Below are 13,674 nucleotides of genomic sequence, written 5' to 3'. Positions count from 1 at the left end.
AGTTTGAGCTTTCTTTCTTAGGCCTCGTAGGTATGATGATATTTTGTGAAAGGTGTCTTGACAAACTGTCTTGCATTTGAGACGTCTTAACGGCACACACTGGCACCTTACCTGTTTGTTGTAGAGACAGTGTTTTCGTTGGCGGCCATTAAACTGTCATTAGACTTCTGTGTCTGAAATGCCACCAAAGTTTCCTTGTCCTAGTTTTTAAGCTACTCTCGTTGGTATTGTCCTTGTTCGATGTGTTTACAGTAAAATTGCAATCTTGACTTCAGAAAACATGATTCAGGTTGACGTAATGACAATCATAGCGCGGTATGGGCACGCCAGGCTGGTGCTTAGCTGCAACATGCATTATGGGATGTAGGAACCAGTGGTGTAAAGTAACTAGGTACATTTACTCAAGTACTGTAATTAAGTACAATTGTGAGGTACTTTTACTTTACTGGAGTATTTCCAATTTGCTATACTTTTACTTCTATTCCACTACATCTCAGAGGCAAATATTGTACTTTTAATCCATTACAATTATTTGAAAACTTTAGTTTCTAGTTACTCTGCAGATTTACATTATTACATTATAAAACATACATTAACCACTTTATCCCTATTTTATACCTCGGCTATTTGAAAATAGCCGATCTACAAGCTCACAACGCGTTGCATCGCGACGCGTTGTGAGCTTGTAGAGCTGCTATTTTCAAACATTTCAGTACTTTTACTTTTGGTACTTTAAGTACATTTTGATACCAATACTTTTGTACTTTTACTCAAGTAAATTTTGAATTCCGGAAGTAAGTAACGGAGTACTTCTACATTGCAGTATTGATACTTTTACTTAAGTAAAACATTTGAGTACTTTTTCCACCACTGGTAGGAACATAGAGAAAGGCCTTAACGCAAAAGGGCATTTTCTCTCAGAATGGATTGTTTCTATAGAATATAATAACCGAAAGGCACATCAACAGTTTGCCTTTATGTGTAGGATCTTCTCTCTATTGCAGATTATGTAATAAGTTGGGAGCATGCATTCAGACACTCCGGAAACTGCACACAAACATTAGCCTTAATAGGCTAAACTACTTTTGCATTATACATTAGTGCCAGTTCTAGCTGTCTCCATTCACTGTGATGTACGACATTTTCCGTAAAGTACATCAACGGCAATGGGGAGCGAAAGAAATGAAACCGTATATATCCAACAGCGGCAGCTGAACAGTATGTGGCTTTTTTCATCGAAGACGTGCATTAGCTTGTTGATTTGCACTACACAGAAATGGTGCAGCACTAAAAGTGGTTCTTTAGCTCGTAAGCGTAGGCGAAAATATTTTTCCGTCATATAGAACCTATATAGAATCTTTAAAGGTGCCATATACTATAGCACCTTTGTCAAATGATGCTATAAACAGTAAGTACTGTAAGTACAGGCAACAAAGGTATCTATCCCCTTTACAATACAGTAGACCACTGGTTCCCAAAACAATCAGATTTGAACTGGGGAACCCCCACCCTGACAAGGACTCGGAATTGTAGGAATTGAAGCATAACATTAAGTTTGACTCAGTTCCACAGATTGTGAAAATAGTTACAAATTGTGATGTGTTGTGAGCTTGTAGGCCTATATCAGCCTTTTAAAAAAAAGCCTTTTTCTTAGGTAATATTTGATAATAGTATATACTTTTTACTATGTATTACAAATAAAAAAGTGCTTAAATTGTCCTTTAGAAATGTGCAGATACCCTGTATGTACAGTACAAGCATCTGCACAGTTTGAGAACCACTGCGGTAGACCAAAGGTTCTCAAAGTGGGGTCCAGGGACCATCAGGGTTCCTTGAGGAGGGGGGTTCCAAATGGACCCTTACAGGTCTGTAACTATGGGGGTCCATTAAATTAAAAAAAGTTTGAGAATGCCCTTAGAATGCTGCACTAGACCTGTTGGAGATGGATGACTGAGATGGAGGCGACTTAATAATTACCCAAGCCATGCTACTCATGGACTGAGTTGGCGGGACCCGGGGTCAAACCCAGAACTTTGACGTCCGAAGGCGAGTGCCTATACCGACTGAGCTACCCGGACACAAACCTCTACAACTATTAGAGGTGCCTAAACTAAGCTGAAGAACAAGTAGAGAACCTCTAAAGGAGAACCCAAGAATTTTCGTGTGTGAAACATCGTCACCTCTCCCCTTACAGGTATATTGCGTTCATATCGCAACTAGCTCTGCGCTGGCCTTGCAACGCACCATCCATCGACGAGGACTTATTTAGCAGGAACCCATGAGTTACCTTAACGACTTTCACCTGGCGACCATATTTTCGGACGACAATTGTCCCAGTCAGAAATTGTGAAAATAGTCAATGCACAAGCTCGTATATTGGGCTGTTTTTGCGGCGAGCAAAAACTGCCATGCGACAAAGTATTAAATAGTTCTTGGGTTTTTTGAAATTTGCATGCCACCAATAATGAGCCGCCCGTCCCGCGCGTGACATTTCCAGCAGTCTAATTACGTCACACATGGCAGAGCCGTCCTGCTGTGTCAGTAAACTGCACAGGGGACCGCTGCTGTGCACATAGTTTCAATGTGCTGACTTACATTCCCCAGCATATCGCCTCTGTCGGGGGGGGAAACCTCATATGTCAAAAACTCGTACTTTTCAGCATTCAAATTCAAAAGCGTCAAAAGTAGCAGATCAACAAGCTCAAAACGCGTCGCTTCACGCCGTGTTTTGAGCTTGTGGATCTGCTACTTTTGATGCTTTTGTGTGACGCTGTAGTATGATCAAGTACGGCCTTGGTTTACGACAAAAAGTTAAAATATGTACATAGGAGGTTTCTGCCCGACAGCAACGATATTCCACCTGACTGTGACGGCATATCAGAATTTGATATAAGCACCGTTGCCCCTGTTCATCTGACAAGCCCCCCCCCTTCTCTCTCTCTCTCTCCCTCCCTCCTTCCCTCCCTCTCTCTCATTCTCAATATGCATTCGATAATGTGAAATGATAATAGCGGCAGGAGCTCATTGACTTTGCACTCGGGGTCTCGCAGTGTCTCTCTCCGTCTCTGTCTGCATTGTTGCTCCTTAACGCTCCCTCTATTTCCCGTCCCCCTTTCACGCACACACACACACACACACACACACACACACACACACACACACACACACACACACACACACACACACACACACACACACACATGCCGAGGGAAGGGGATATGAGGGGGGAAAAGAAGAAGGAAAAAAATAAGATAGGCGATGCTTGAAGCGCGGATAGCAACAGAGGCAGTGTGCAATCACACGGTTGCAATGCAATGCCCCCCCCCCCCCATGCCTGGCCCCATTAAGCCATTAACACCGGGAACGCATCTGTGTGTCATTTTAAGATTTCTTTAGGCTCGTGAAAATGTGTGCAAATCTTTGAATATATGTTTTAAAGCGAACATTTTCAACTCCGATCTGTGCTTCTGGGGGTCCCTGGAACAACATATTTTGAGATGGGGGTCCGCAACCAAATACATTATCCTTTTGGGGGCCCTTGACATGGAAAAGTTGGAGCTCCACTGATAAAGCAACATACGTTTTTTCAAAAAACTGTTAGGATTTAGAAGACATTTGTAGAATCCTCAAGCGAAATTGTTGAGTTGAATTTTTTCGCTTTAAAAAATACATATATATTCAAAGATTTGCACACATTTCACGATAATTTTTTTTTATAGCAGATCTACAAGCTCATAGCGCGGCACTCGGTGCCGCACTATGAGCTTTTAGATCTGCTATTTTTTTGAATAGCCAAAGAAGTCTAAAGCGTGACACAGATGTGTCCCCGGTCTTAAAGGGTTAATAATAGTAATACGGCACACACAGTGCCCGGGCTCCCCGCGCCGCCCCAGAGCAGCGCCCACTGACACTTTAATGGGCATTTTTTTTTTACTTTTGTTTTTTTAAATAATGCATGTGCTGCTTGTCAGCGGCACACACTACGCTCCACACCACCCCCCCGGTGTGTGCCTCTGCACAGTGTTCCTTTGAGCCAGGAATTACAACGGGTGGGGGGGGGGACCTGTGTGTTATTTTTTTTCTTTTCTGTGCCGCTCCGCCACCGTGAGCCGCATTCATCACATGCAAGGGGACATCAACGGGGAAGTACATCTCACACTTGGGGACATCTGAGCGTGCGTGCGCGTGCGCGTGCGCGTGTGCGTGTGCGTGTGTGTGTGCGTAAAATTGCATTATGCTTGTGCATACTATTGAATGTCCTGCTGTGAGGTTGTACATCCACTATTTTCCGTGGGTGACAGCGGTGTGTGTGTGTGTGTGTGTGTGTGTGTGTGTGTGTGTGTGTGTGTGTGTGTGTGTGTGTGTGTGTGTGTGTGTGTGTGTGTGTGTGTGTGTGTGTGTGTGTGTGTGTGTGTGTGTGTGTGTGTGTGTGTGTGTGTGTGTGTGTCTCCACGTGTTTGTGTGAGAATCGTAAAAGCTGCAGTCCTTAAGTGTTATGTCCTATACGCGAGATTTCAACCTGTATCCCCCAGGTGGGAGACTAAACATCTATCTATACCGCTCTATCCTCGCTTTGCCGCTGGGGGACACATTGCACCTAGGAGCCTCAGGCAGTACTGACACCAGGGTCTAAATATGTCAATGGAAGAGTAGGTTGACTAACGTGCAACCACCAGTGCACACATACTCATTGTATTAACATACTCTACCATACAGATTGCTTAAAATGTGTTTGTATGAGCATGTTAATGAGTGCTCTGTGTGTGTGTGTGTGTGTGTGTGTGTGTGTGTGTGTGTGTGTGTGTGTGTGTGTGTGTGTGCGTGTGCGTGCATGCATGCGTGTGTGCACATGCTCTCATGTGTATGTATTGTATTTTTGTGAGCGCAGTATGTGTGTGCTTGTGCATGCATCATGTGTTTATGTGTCTGACTCTGCGAGGCCGTTAATGTGTGTGTTTTTTGCCTGTGCGTGCAATGGCTACTCAGCTGCAGCGGGCTCATTAAAGTGTGTCTTTTGGACGGGGTTGCACTGGTCGCAGCGGGCACAGCGGGCTGGTGGCGGTGCCAGCAAGTGCCAGCGTGGTGGCCTGGCATATGGCTGCACCGTGGAGCCGTGCCACCAGCAGTGTTCATTTAAAAAAAGTGAAACACTCAGGATTGTAACAGTGTGATCAGTAGAGGTTTGCGTTGTGGCATGATGTAGCCAGTCCAACTGACAAGATATCTTGCTCCGTGTCACTATACAAAGAGGGTGAATTGTGAAATATCAAGCTCTAATCAATGAACCAACGGAACAAGTCATCTCGCCAATTTGACTAGTAACATCGTTAGAAGGTAACTAAACAACCCCAAAACTCTACCAAAGTGTTATTGCGTTACAGGTTTTTGGGCTCGCTGAGAGTCAAGGTATGTCAGATACTGTAGGGACAAGGGATCATTGTGTGGGTGCTTTGGGTCATGGAAACCATACTATTGCCTGCTTGTAACATTGCTAATTTAACTCTGAGAATGTACAACACTCGCTGATTGTCAAGGTACACCAAATGTCTCACCCCTGCCTCTGGTGAGGGTAGTAGGCAACACGACTGGAGATGACCAAACAATGGCAAGTCAGTCAGCTCAGCAGAGTTTAACATGTTTATTATCCACGAGTGACAAAACAAAGGAGACCATCACACACCTCCTTAGAGATAGATCAGTTCCTGAACACCTCAGCAGACAGCAGCAGACTGACAGAATGGCCAAAGTTCAGGCCTTATAATATAGCACATGGCCCCTCCCACCAGACAGACCAAAACAACCGGGGCAATTTGAAATACTTTGTCCCTTCTGTTCTTTAGGAATAAACCAACAATCAAACATAATGTGGGAAACTCTCCCCTGTCAGGTGATAAGAAGGTCAGTTGGCTCTCATGCATTGAAGGAGGCATAAGCTCGGCCCTGGCCTCCCTAGGGTGGCAGAGGGAGTGTAGTGCCCAGGATTACATGGACAATTGGCACTGGGTGTAGAAAATGGGGTTACAAAAAAATCATGGGATAACAATTTAGTAAAAACATAATGTGCATTTTTTTGTTTTAATATTTCGACTTTGCATTTCAGTGTCCCTCTTTGACAAGCTTGAACACTAGTCCACAGACAAGGAGTTGGTTTTGTCCAATTTGGCCCCAATCACTGGTTGGCCACAGGTTTGCCTACTAGGAAACCTATAATATGGCTTGTAACCTGAATCAACTCTTTTTGGGACAGCACAGCCACGGCGAGAGAGATCGCTTTCTGAAATAAAGAACTTAAGTTTGTAGTTTGCACCACCCAGCAAGTGTGCACCCTTGATTGGGCATGTACAGCACAGAACAGTGACAGTGTGTGTGGTCATACTGTCACAGTGAGATATAGGGCAAATGAGCCTTGTGTGGGTGCCTTGGGTCGTGGACTCCATATTGCTTAATTGTAACATTAGTTAATTTAACTCTGAGAATATGCAAATGGACCCAAAAAAACCAAATGGACTCAAAGGGTCCATTTGGTTCCATTTGTACATTATCAGAGTTAGAGATGGATAAATGAACACTGAGAATTGCACAGCACGGATAGGAATGGAGGCTGTAATTTGCCTTGCATAACAGAGTCGGCCAACTCCCTGAGCACAATAGTAATATGAGCCGAGTATTCCTTTGCAGTGGATTTATTTTGACACCGTGTTCTCTGGCCATTACAATCTCCCGGGTGCGATGGAGAATCTCATTTGGCTGGACTAGGGGTTCTGTAATGTGGTCGTATAGCGGCCGGGCTTTAGTTGTGTAACCTTATTGATTTTTTTAGACAGGCCAGTACCGATCCCTATTCATCATTACATGCAAAGTCAATAAACCTCTGCAATTGATACTTATGCCAATCAATGGTGCAATTCTCTATTATATTCCCTTCCTGTGCAATGATTTCCTATGATTTAATTTGCCTTATTTTTTTTCTTTAATATTACATCTTGTAGTTAAGTCTCAGAGAGAGCTACTACCCCCAACCCCCCCCCCCCCCCCCTCGTATAAACCGGTTTATGAACGACTCACACTAGGCCTGTTGCCTATAGCACCCCTCACACAACTGATATATTATTTAAGCACCTGACATTTTATATACCACTATACATTATGTTTGTGCACACATGCATGTGCATACACATAATATACATACATGTTTGCATATACTGCGTACATGCGTATATAATATTTAGGAGTAAGACCTTTGTTAAACTCATTGGGGGGAAATTCTGTTTCGGCTTCACCCGGCTGATGGCTGCTCAGAGGGTCATGATAATGAGTGTTTGAGGGGAAAGGGGGTCTGTTAAGTGTTTGGCTAGATCAATAGTGTAATAGTGTGCCACTGCTGCCAGCCAAAACAGCGATTTTACTGTACCTTTGAAAAATCATGGATTATATAACCCCCGTGTCGTAGTAGAGGGGGAAAAAATTGTCCGGTCTCGATCCTCCATTCAAGAGCTATGGCTGTTTCACTGAGGCTTGTTTTGCCGTAAAGCAGGAGGAACGCAGATCTAGCAGAGATATGGCCATTTCACTGCAGGAAATAAGGAGTAACAAGTAAACAAGCTTTTATTTTATTTTAAATGACGTCATTTCCGGGTCTGTCGTCATCAGGCAGTGAAAGCATCATCCATAGGATAGTTAACAGCGCCATCTAATGGAAAACCACTGAAAACACAAACTCATCCATACTCGTCGTTGGCAGGCTGGGACCTATAGCAGAATTCCACGCGTTAACGCGTCCATGGCAGGCAAAGAGTTAAGGGGTTAAGTGTCTTGTTCAGGGACACTTCGACACACAGGCGTGGCGTGATGAGGGGTTGAACCGGTGACCTACTGATGACCTGGTCGCCTCTCTACCAACTAAACTACAGCACTGTATGTCTGCCCTGAAGAAGTACTATATTATTTAAAACACTTCCCACATGCAGAGGCACCTGCCACTTAACATACTCAGGGCCCTATCTTCTTCCGCTGCTTTTAGCGCTGAGCGCCCGGGCGCTATCTTCTCCACCACGCAAGTGCTTTGCGCCCACGTTGTCTATTGTACCTCATTGGCGTGCGTCGAATTTGCATGTCAGGATGTGTTGGTCTCAGTGGTGTAAAGTAACTAAGTACATTTACTCAAGTACTGTACCTAAGTACAATTTTGAGGTACTTTTACTTTACTGGAGTATTTCCAATTGATACTTGTACTTTTACTCCACTACATCTCAGAGGCAAATGTTGTACTTTTACTCCACTGCAATTATTTGAAAACTTTAGGTACTGGTTACTGCAGATATAAATTATCACATTATAAAACATACATTAACCACCATTTTTATATTTGAAAATAGCCGATCTACAAGCTCACAACGCGTCGCAATGCGACGCGTTGTGAGCATGTGGATCTGATATTTTCAAACATTGTAGTGCTTTTACTTTAAGTACATTTTAAGTACATTTTGATATCAATACTTAACATTAAAGTACTTTTTCCACCACTTGTTTGGTCTTGAAATTAGGCGTGGTTTGACGCGATCAGGACACAGTTTTCCCCACAGACTTTTCGCTCCAAGTTAAGACCAGCTTGGATCTTGTCTTATCCGAGTGGGGCACATTGTTTTGATTAGGCACCGTGTAGCCTCGATCTCCAGGCTTTTATTTTTTAGTTTTGCTAAAAAATAAAAGCCTGGACCAACCAGTTGATGTTCCGGGAATAGGAAATGTTTCATTTCCCCAACCAGCCAGAGCGCAGTGGGCGTCGCTCCAAATGTTGTGACGTCAGGGCTCTCCATGCTACACATTAGGGAGGAGGAGGGCGGTCGCGGCGGGGTCTGACGGACAGATCGGTGAACCAATAGAATACGGCGGAATTTTTCTCCGCAGATTTTGAACCCGCCCGTCTAGACATGATATCAGACACGTTAGGGCAGTCTAGGCACCCGTGGGGTCACAATGCACACACATTGATTACTCCCCTCAAAAATCCATTCGATCTGAACACAACACTCACGTTCATAAATTGAGGTGGCATTCCAAGCACTTGATTCTTTATTAATCCTATGAAATTAAAGACGGGGTGCCGTGATTTTCAGTGATCCCCCCCCCCCCCCTAAAACATAATCATCAGGTATTATGGTTATACTAGGAGGAAGATTTCTTTTCAAAAAAGTGTACAGAAATTGTTAAAATGATGTTTTTATTTGGACACGCCTCCAGTTCATTAATTATACCTGGTTCTCACCTTAGCACCTCCTCCACCACCTTAGCACCACCCACTTGTCCTAGTCCCTCCTCCTCCTCATGCCCACACCTGTTGTGTTATGATAATGAGGGGGAGGGTATGTTTTTACTATGTCACTAAAGCGCTGTTTCTCTATTGGCACGTTTGACCCTCAAGGTTTCAGCCTCCAGGTAGAAACTCAAAATAGTCAGAGAAGACATAAAACACCATAAAAACACCACCAGGGGGCTTAATGAAGTTCTCTCAACCTCATAGACACATGAAAAACTGAAAAAGTGCAAAACCATGGCACCACCTCTTTAAATAAAATAAAAAAAGTTCCCGCTGCTATGTGTGTTCGACAAGTGGTGATGGAAAGAAACAGAACGTATGCCTCATTTACAGTAGTTGCGTGTCGTGCACACCCAAAATATCCGATCCACTATTTCTGCAGCATGATTGACCCAGAATAGGGATGTTAAATCTTAAAAACTTTCTGTTTGTTCTTTGCGGTACTGTTCTGTTCTGTTCTGTTGAGTTCTGTTCTGTTCTGTTCTGTACTGTTCTGTTCTGTTCTGTCCATTGACGAGCGCTTTGTTCTTCTCTGTTTACCGATAGGAAACACGCTGTGTAAGTCAGGAAGCATTGCCGTCTTCGGGAACGTGGTGTACAGCGGCCTGCTCAACGAACACCTCTGGCATCTCGGCGTGCCTCTGTTCACCAGACTGGTAAGAACTCTGCTCTTTCTCTCTTCTCCGTCCGTACTGCCCTCCCTCCTGCCCTCCCTCCATCCGCAGCAGCCTTGCGCTCACCTCCATTTTGTTAACGGAGCCTTGAGTGGCTCTCAAGGGGCTAAGCTGTACTTCTTTTTAAGCCTTATTTGTACTTAACGTACGATGGAGTCGGCCCCCGGACGAAAATAGCCAATCTAGAAGCTCCCGAAGCATCGCATCGTGATGTGTTGTGAGCTTGAAGGTCGGCACTTTTCTTTGGAGCCCAGCTCAACGGATTATAAATTCAGCATCATACTTTGTTTAACGGCTGTATCATATTGTCGAATGCAAAACCCAGGTTGTTAATTGAGAGTTTTGCAGGTTACTACAAATGAAACATTGTGTGGTATGACATGAACCGATAGTCAACCTATATTACCCTTGAACAGGCTGCATGGTTCTTAAATGGTCTGGTGTCCCTAAAACACTAGACGGTGGTGACTTATGGTTTACATGTTGCGTGTGTGTGTACACACACAACATGAGCAGTGTTGCCAAGTCTGCTTATTATAAGTGAGGCTGGGCTTGTTTTTCTGTAAAGTTGCTTGCACCCTACATATTGGTAGTTGCAGCTTACGTTTTTTCGGGGCTTGTGTAGGCTATTTGGGCTTATTCGGGCTTGCTTCCTAATGTTGTTCCTGTTGGTCCTCCAAAATAATTTGTCTGTGGACTGAACATATTTTTTGCCAGAGACCCAAAACATTTCTTTTCCAAGAGTGTTTTATTTATTTAAAAATAATAATAATAGCCAATCTGCAAGCTCACAATGCAACACATATCGGTACGTTGTGAGCTTGTAAATCGACTATTTTATAATTTTGTGTGTGTGCGTGCGTGCGTGCCTGCGTGCGTGCCTGCGTGCGTGCGTTGCCTATAGTCACTTCTTTTGGGCTTGTTTTCTCAGACCTGGTTGCCCGTTTCTCTTGTGAAATCTGACAACACTGAGCATAAGTTGTCTTGTTGTGGCATCATAGAAGAATCTATATTTAAGAACCTTGCCGACAGTAGAGCACATACGTATTATGTCTTGTGTTTTTCTTCCCCTGGTTGACTCAAATCTAGTTTGTGCTGGGAATAAGAAATTAAATAAAGATCTCAGCTAAATATTTAACGGCATTTAGTTTCCTGCTGACAGCCTGAGCTAAAATTACAAGGTTATAATTAAGGGCCGAAGTCACTGATGTCTAGTGTTAACAATTGATGAAGTATCTCCACCTTACCCAGCGAAGACAGTGGTGTAAGAAGCACTCAAGTGAAAGTATCAATGCCACAATGAAGAAGTACTTTTGCAAGTAAAAGCGATATATTAAAATGGTTACTTGAGTAAAAGTACAACAAGAATTGGCATCAAAATATACTTAAAGTACCGAAAGGAATTGTGCAGAATTTCCAATTTCAATTTGTTCAAATACAGCTGATCTACGAGTTCTCAACATGTAAGCAAAGTTTCCACATTGTTGTTGTGGAGTAAAAAATGTAATTACTCAATAAAAGTAAAAGCACCTCAAGATTGTACTAAAGTAAATGTACTTAACTTTCCACCACTTTCTGCAAAGGGAAAGTGAATTTTTGCTCTCCACTAAGGCGCTCTCTCATTGGGCGCTGGTGAACGTCAGCTGATATCTCATTGGGCGCTGGTGAACGTCAGCTGATATCTCATTGGGCGCTGGTGAACGTCAGCTGATATCTCATTGGGTGATGGTTAATGTCAGCTAATACCTCATTGGGCGCTGGTCAAATGATATTCTCATTCGGCACTGCTGAATGTCAGCTGATATCGAAAAGAGACCTTTTCCTTGTGCTGACGGCGAGAGCGGGGAAAAAAAAAAACAAAGCGTTGCTTCTTGACGCTAATTAACCCGCTCCGTGTCGGGTTTCAAGTTTTCATCAATGTTTATTATTGATTCAATCTGTCGCTGGGGTTGTCATTTATGAGCTGGGAATTAGCGCTGATTGGTGCACAAGGGTTGCATATAATTGGGTTATATTAAATAGATAATTCGGCTGATCTCATAAATGTGGAATGTGTGAAAGCTTGTTTGATTATCAATTAATGTCATGCGGAGATGCGAGTGGCAGCTCACGGCAGCTCACGAGTGAGTTTGCCTACTATTCCAAAGCCCCGTGTGGTAAATAGGGTTGGGATCCGGAACCGGGGGAACCGGAATCGGTTCCATCACATTTGGAATCGTTTCCGGAACCGTTTTTTATCACACTGTCGAGATCTGGTAAGTGAACTTCACGTCTGCTTTACAATTAAAATACCACAATTTCAAGGACCACTATGACTCTGAAAGTGTACAAATGTAATTGTTCACACTCTCAGACTTACAGACTTCAGAATCAGAATCAAGTTAATGTCACATCACAGGTTTACAAAGTAAAAAAAAAGTGGGTGAAATTCGTTTTCGTACATTGTTCCCATCGTAACGTTATTTCCATAGAAAGAAGAGGGGGAGGAAGAAGAGAGGGGGGGGGGTATGAAATGATATGAAAAGGTGCGTGAGCATAGCAGCAATGTATACTGTGCATGATATGGATGTTAGTTAAGGTGCTTAGAAAAACGAAAAAAGCACAAAAAGAGACAAAAGACAAAGACAGACTTGTAAGGGTCCTCAAGCAGCCTATCCCGGAGGATCCCTGGACCTCACTTTGAGAACAACTACAATAATATGTATTTAGTACTGTTATCTAATCGAACTCGTGTTTGTCAACACATTTAATGAAGGCCAATCTTTTATGGAATTGTTATAGGGAACCGTTGAGGAATCGGACCGTTAAAAGGGAATCGTTAAATTCCTAAAAGACCCCCCCCCCCCCCCCAGTGAGTGTGCAAGCTTTTCTGTCAATGCAGTGCAATATGGCCAGAAATACAACTCTGTCCATAGTTCTACTTTGCAGTAGTTAGTTTGTGCCACGTTAGAAGTTGTTTGTAGTTGGTTATGCTGGAACAGAGGTGTCAGTCAGACTCATTAACACCCCTCCTTAGTGCAATTCCAATAGTTTTGTAGAGTATAACGTTAATATTGTAGGTGCTTTGTAGGTGCTTTATTTGTTACTTATATATACAGTAATGAGGGAGAAAACAAAATATCTATACACTCTGGAATACTAACTGTGACACACACACACACACACACACACACACACACACACACACACACACACACACACACACACACACACACACACACACACACACACACACACACACACACACACACACACACACCCTAGCTAATAAATGATTCAAAGAAGCCTTTGAAAGCCCCTAAAAAATGATAAAGACATCAAACACTATAACTGTCCAGGTATGTGGCTTTCAATTAAATGCAAAGTCTTTTTTTTATTCAGCAAAAAAATCTGTCTGTTGTTCTTCATGCAAAGAACGAAGGCAGAGTAAAAAAAAACCCACATATTTCCAGAGTTCACCCGAAGTCACAGAGAATGTCTATTTATTTATTTTATTTATTTTTTAATAAAAATGTTCTCCACAGTTGCAGTTATAGTAATACTTTTTTCTGCAGCACGTTTGTGTGTAAGGTGCACGCACACACACACACACACACACACACACACACACACACACACACACACACACACACTACACACACACACACACAACACACACACACACACACACACACACACACACCA

The 13,674-nt window shown here is 43.1% G+C and overlaps 1 pseudogene across 1 annotated transcript in view; it reads left to right on the top strand.

Annotated features, from left to right (window-relative positions):
• The window catches only part of LOC308098643 (RNA binding protein fox-1 homolog 3-like), a 184,674-nt pseudogene that overhangs the window by 27,884 nt on the left and 143,116 nt on the right, over positions 1-13,674 (top strand). Inside the window, exon 2 of the transcript in view lies at positions 9,863-9,972. The product of the transcript in view is annotated as an RNA binding protein fox-1 homolog 3-like (transcript). The remainder of the gene's footprint in view (positions 1-9,862; positions 9,973-13,674) is intronic.

The sequence above is a fragment of the Gymnoscopelus braueri genome (genome assembly GCF_963280865.1).
Source record: "Gymnoscopelus braueri genome assembly, chromosome: 13".
NCBI lineage: Eukaryota > Metazoa > Chordata > Actinopteri > Myctophiformes > Myctophidae > Gymnoscopelus > Gymnoscopelus braueri.
The sequence above is the reverse complement of the archived record's forward strand: the minus strand, read 5'-3'. Positions and strand labels throughout refer to the sequence as shown.